The 6,241-nt window shown below is 45.1% G+C and overlaps 1 pseudogene; it reads left to right on the top strand.

Annotated features, from left to right (window-relative positions):
* Positions 1–4,377: 4,377 nt before the first annotated feature.
* LOC108540609 (eukaryotic translation initiation factor 5 pseudogene) lies at positions 4,378–5,622 on the top strand (annotated as a pseudogene).
* Positions 5,623–6,241: the final 619 nt, after the last annotated feature.

Below are 6,241 nucleotides of genomic sequence, written 5' to 3'. Positions count from 1 at the left end.
TAAGCTGTTGTTTAAATTAAAAAGATTTGAGGAAAAACCTGGAATGTGAACGAGCCTCATTCACCTAATACCCAAATGTTATTTCTTGGGCTGCTGCAGTGGCTCACGCCTGTAATCCCAGCACTTTGGAAGACCAAGGCAGGAGGATACTTTGAGCCCAGGAGACCAGCCTGGGCAACATGGCAAAACCTCATCTCTACCAAAAATTTTAAAATTAGCCGGGTGTGGTAGTACATGCCTATAGTCCCAGCTACTCAGCAAGCTGAGGTGGGAGGATCACTTGAGTTTGGGAGGTGGAGGTTGCAGTGAGCTGTGATTGCGCCACTGCATTCCAGCCTAGGCAAACAAGCAAGACCCTATCTCAAAAAAAAAAAAAAAGAAAGAAAAGAACAGAAAAAAATGTTGTTTCTCCATGTAAATCTGGAGCATAATTCCATGATTATTACCAAAACAAAACAAAGCAAAAAACAAAATGACTTTGTATAGATCCTGCTTCTTCCTGGGAGAATTAACTACTACCTGATTCTCTTTTCCTAGCATGCTATGCAATTTTACATGCAGTGAAGACACAACTACAAAAATAAGATCTTATTATTTATGGTGACAATTCAAATACAATCTTATGTTTAAGAATAACATGAAATTGGCAGAGACAAGAAGATCACTTGAGGCCAGGAGTTCCACACCAGCCTAGGCAACATAGCAAGACCTTGTCTCTACTAAAATCAGAAAATTAGCCAGGCGTGGTGGCACAAGCCTGTAGTCCCAGCTACTTGGGAGGCTGAGGCAGGAGGATAGCTTAAGCCTGGGAGTTTAAGGCTGCAGTGAGCAATGATCATGCCACTGCACTCCAGTCTGGGCAACAGAGAGAGATCCTGTCTCTAAAAATATAAAGAAGAAGAATTCTTATTCTCAAAATTGAGTTTTTCCAACAAATTGCTTCATTTCCTGCACAAGCAGTTAGGACAGGGCATTGAAGATCCCCGCTGTCAGTGTTTGCTGGGAGTCCTCAGAGAAGGGACAGAGCCCCAGGGAGGCCCACTCCTGCCTGGAGGCACTGAGCACACCTCCTCCTCCTCCTGGCCCTGAGCAAGCATGTTGAAGCAGCCCCAGCTGCACCTGGGCAGACAGGAGCCGGTCTGCACCAGATTTGGCCATTCCCTCCACAGAGCTTTCTGAAGCTGCCACCTGCCTGGCACTGAGCACGGATCCAGGAGCCAGGACTCTGGGGACTGATCCCTGCTCAGCCCTGGCCTCTCCCAGGCAGATGGGATGGAGGGAGGGAGAGGCAAGCAGTCATGCACAGATGCACACATGCATTCAGGCACCAGGATCCTCCATCCCTGCACCAGATACGCATACTGTGCCTTAGTGGTACCACTCTCATCCCTTGACTTTTCTCTATCACTGCTGGTAGCACAAGGCTTCCTAATTCCTCCTTGTAACTCCTGTACCCATTTGCCCTTCTACTACAAGTGGTCTCTGCCACCACACCCTGCTTAAAAGTCTTCCATGGCTCCCACTGCCCTGGAGCAAGGCCCTGGCTCCTGCCCACCTCACCCACTGCAGCCTCCTCCCCCCTTCCCCTAACCTGCAGGCTGCCACCAGCTCCCCAGCCCAGGGGGCCTTCCAGCTACATGCCCTGGAGGAACACTGTGTGAGTTTCTCCCTCAATCAGGGATCACCTACTCAGGGGTGAGGCTCCATAAACAACACACACTCTTTCCCAGGCCTGTCTGCTCCTGGGTCAGATCCAGCATGAAAAATCACAGCTTAGTGATGATCCCTGTGACATGAATTCAGGGCCACTGAAGAACTGCCCCAGGATGGGCTCTAACAGGGGCCTTCAGGGTCAGCCTCCTCTCAGTGATGTCTCTACAATTCAAGAATAAGGGTGAACACACACCGTGACCCATTTCCTTTTATTAAATAACTGCTTTCTTGAGTATAACTTATATACAATAAAATTCACCTTTTTAAAGTATACAATCAAGGGGTTTTTAGTATATTCACAGAGTTGTGCAACCACCACTCTCTAAGTCCAGAACATTTTCATCACCCCAACAGAAACCCCATGCCCGCTGCCAGACCCTCCCCTCTGCACTCCGTCCCGGGTAACCACCATTCTGCTGTCTTTGCATATTCAAGCATTTGAAGCTTTTGCATATTCAAGATATTTGATACCAATGGATCACACAGTATTTCTCCACCCGTTTTCACTTCAAATACTAAATACAAGTTAGCACATGTGGTAGCAAATGTGATGGGGTGCAATATTTATTACAACCAACAGGCTTTAAAATTTCAGAAATTCCTGGGTTTCAAAACACACATTACATGTAGGAGAAAAGAAATAAATCCACCTTCCCAGACCAGTTATCATGGGCAGAGTTCACAATAAGCTAATAAAAGCCACACCCACTCCCATTTTGCACATTTACCCCTCCTTCTTGCAAAGCACCCCAGGCAAGCCCACGTTGTAGTCTGAAAAACTTCCCTGACGCCTCTCCCATGTCCTCTACTGGTTCAGAGAAGTGCTGCTTTAGAAACTGGTTCTGATTTCAGTGTGTATAAAACCATCTGAGCCAGTTGTTAAAATTCAGGTCCCTGGGTCCCAGCAACTGTGATTCGGAGGTTTTGCACATGCTAATTAGAATGCAAATGGAAGACAGGCCACATCTCTGTGGAGCAGTTGTACAGAGAACTGCTCTGCTGTGTGGAGCCAGCATCAGCATCACCCAGATGATTCCTGACTAACTTCTGGTTTGGGGTTCAGCAGGTCTAGAGTGGGGTCCAAGAATTTTCATCCCTGCCAAGTTCCCAGGGGATACTGATGCTGCTGGTCTGGGAACCACACTTTGAAAACCACTGCTTACTAAGGGCAGCAAGCCCCAGCCAGTATACCAATTACTGCCCATTGCCTGCTTTTGTAAATAAAGATTTATTGGCACACAATCCTTTCATTTACACACTGTCTACAGCAGCGTTCATGCTATATAGTACAGAGGAGTAATTTGGCCCACAGAGCCAAAAATATTTACTCTCTGGCCCTTTACAGAAGTCTGCGGGCCTCTAGTTTGCAGAGGATCATCCAAACATTAGAAATATCCTGACCATATCTATTGTCAAATTGAGACTTCTGGTACCTCATACAGATTTCAGAGAATGGAGGACACGGAATTTTATTAAAACCTAAGGATTTTTTCAAAAGAAAAAGGAAGGCCGGGTGCAGTGGCACACATCAGTAAATCCTAGCAATTTGGGAGACCAAGGCAGGAGGATCACTTGAGCCCAGGAGTTTGAGACCAGCCTGGGCAACATGGTGAGAACTCATCTCTAAAAAAAACTTTTGAATTAGCAGGGCACGGTGGTGCATCTGTAGTCCCAGCTACTTGGGAGGGCTGAGGTGGGACGATTGCTTAAGCCCAGGAATTCGAGACTGCAGTAAGCTATGATCGCACCACTGCACTTCAGCCTGGGTGACAGAGCAAGACTCTGTCTATTTTAACAAGGGTGGGGGAGGAATGCAGGCTGCTTCTAGAAGCTGGAAGCTGGGTGTGGCTGGAGCAAAGAGGGTGGGAAAGGATGGAGGGAAGGCCACGTGTTGAAGACCCAGTTACAGAAGACTCTGTGGGCCATAGGATGGTGTCAGCTTCAGTCCATGTGTGATGAGACTCTACTGGATAACTCTTTATATTTTCAAAAAAAAATACTGCAATAAAATAAATCTTGAAGCTTGAAAACATAATCTGAAAAAAAATAAAATAAAAGGTGGAGGGAGCCAGGTGCGGTGGCTCATGCCCGTAATCCCAGCACTTCGGGAGGCCTAGGCAGGCAGATCACCTTAGGTCAGGAGTTCAGAAGGCTTGAAACCCCATCTCTACTAAAAATACAAAATAATTAGCCTGGCGTAGTGACGCGTGTCTGTAGTTCAAGCTACTCAGGAGGCTGAGGCAGTAGAATCACTTGAACCCAGGAGACAGAGGTTTCAGTGAGCTGAGATCGCACCACTGCACTCCAGCCTGGGCAATAGAGCGAGACTCCATCTCAAAAAAAAAAGATAAACTGGCAGGGTGGACTTGATGTGATGCCTGCTAGGAGCAAGGTGACAGGGAAGCATGAAGGACAGCGCTTTTCAAGCCTGGGAGAGCAGGGAGGCCTTCACCAGAAGAGCTGTTGTGCAGCCATTGGTACCTGTAATGGGGAAACATAGCATACAAGCAAGACAGCTTACAGCCTCGGTAGCGAAAATGTTTTCACATCAGAGACCGAGAACTTTTGCAGTCGTTTATGTCATCCCTTCTTCTCCAGACAGAAGATACGAAAAAGCTGCAAAGATATCTTCATCTTATTGATAAAGCCACTAATAAAGCCAAAATGTCTGTCAATGTCAACCACAGCGTGTCAGACCAGTTATATCACAAGATGCCCTGTATGATTGCCAAGGTTGAGGGCAAAGGAAATGGAATCAAGACAGTTATAGTCAACATGATTGACACGGCAAAGGCGATTAATCGGCCTCCAAGGTATCCTACCAAATATTTTGGTGGGATACATTGTTACATTGTGAATGGATCTCATGAAGCCAATAAGGTGCAAGACATGTTGGATGGATTCATTAAAAAATTTGTTCTCTGTCCTGAATGTGAGAGTCCTGAAACAGATATGCATGTCAAGCCAAAGCAGCAAACAATAGGTAATTCTTATAAAGCCTGTGGCTATCAAGGCATGCTTGACACACACCATAAACTCTGCACATTCATTCTCAAAAACCCACCTGAGAATAGTGACAGTGGTACAGGAAAGAAAGAAAAGGAAAAGAAAAATAGAAAGGGCAAAGACAAGGAAAATGGCTCCATATCCAGCAGTGAGACAACACTACCACCACCACCAAAGAAATTAGCCCTCCTCCACATACGGTGGAAGAAGAGGAGGATGACTGGGGGGAAGATACAAGTGAGGAAGCTCAAAGTCGCAGATTGGAAAAAATCAGTGATCATGCAAAAGTTCTGATACTCCATGATGATTTGGAAAGAACAGTTGAGGAGTGGGCCAACATCCTGTTTGATTTTGTGAAGAAAAAGAAAGAAGAGGGTATCATTGATTTATGTGACAAAGAAATTGTTGCTGAAGCAGAAGGACTGGATGTAAAAGCCATGGGCCCTCTTGTTCCGACTGGAGTTCTTTTTAAAGAGGAGATTAGAGAACACATAAGAAATACAGGCACCATTTCCTATGATTTTGTCACAACAACAAAAAAGCTCAATGGTACCTTCTTCGTGGTTTGACGTGTGGGGTAGCAATGCATGCACCAAGCTCACCTCATCTCCAAGATTCCACATATCTTGAAGATGTATGATGTAGATTTTTTAGAAGAAGAGGTCATCATCAGCTGGTCGGAAAAAAGGCCTTTAAGAAATATGTCTCAAAAGAACTAGCCAAAGAGATTTGTGTCAAAGCAGAACCATTTATAAAATGAAGGAGGCAGAGGAAGAATCTTCTGGTGGTAAAGATGAAGATGAGAACATTGAGGTGGTATATTAGAAGACTGCCAGTGTACCTAAAGTTGAAACTGTAAAGTCCAAAAACAAGGATGATGACATTGATATTGATGCCATTTAATGGGATGGATGCAACCTAGCTTAACAGTGTAATGCTGCAAATTCTTTTCCATTATCAGCCAGAAGCACAACATGTATGTGCAAAAGCTAAAATGGCTTAACATCAAGCTACACTATACACTAAAAATCTATTACTGTGAGTGCTCTGTAATTAAGCCCAATGAGACATCTAGGGAGTCCACACACACATTAGTGAGCAGATGTAGTTTGCTTATTTATAGCATGTTTCTTTTGAAAACTGGTGGTGAACACATTTGGATCACATTTATACAGTTATAAAATAAAGATTTGATTTTGGCCATTCTTCAGATACTTGGTTCTGAATGACTTAACCTGAAGTAACTGGCTCCATTTACAAATGTTACATCATCATTTCGCCTGACGAGCATTCTTAGAGCCTGCTAGATATTGTTAGGTGCTGAGGCTGTAAAGAGGTCTTCAACAGGATGTAAAGCAAACTTATTTGTAATCACCTTATTCAGCCCATTAAGAAATAATACTACTTGGCCGGGCGCGGTGGCTCAAGCCTGTAATCCCAGCACTTTGGGAGGCCGAGAGGGGCGGATCACGAGGTCAGGAGATCGAGACCATCCTGGCTAACACGGTGAAACCCCGTCTCT

This window comes from Rhinopithecus bieti, unplaced genomic scaffold (assembly GCF_001698545.2).
Source record: "Rhinopithecus bieti isolate Rb0 unplaced genomic scaffold, ASM169854v2 scaffold_19685, whole genome shotgun sequence".
Classification (NCBI taxonomy): domain Eukaryota; kingdom Metazoa; phylum Chordata; class Mammalia; order Primates; family Cercopithecidae; genus Rhinopithecus; species Rhinopithecus bieti.
The sequence above is the reverse complement of the archived record's forward strand: the minus strand, read 5'-3'. Positions and strand labels throughout refer to the sequence as shown.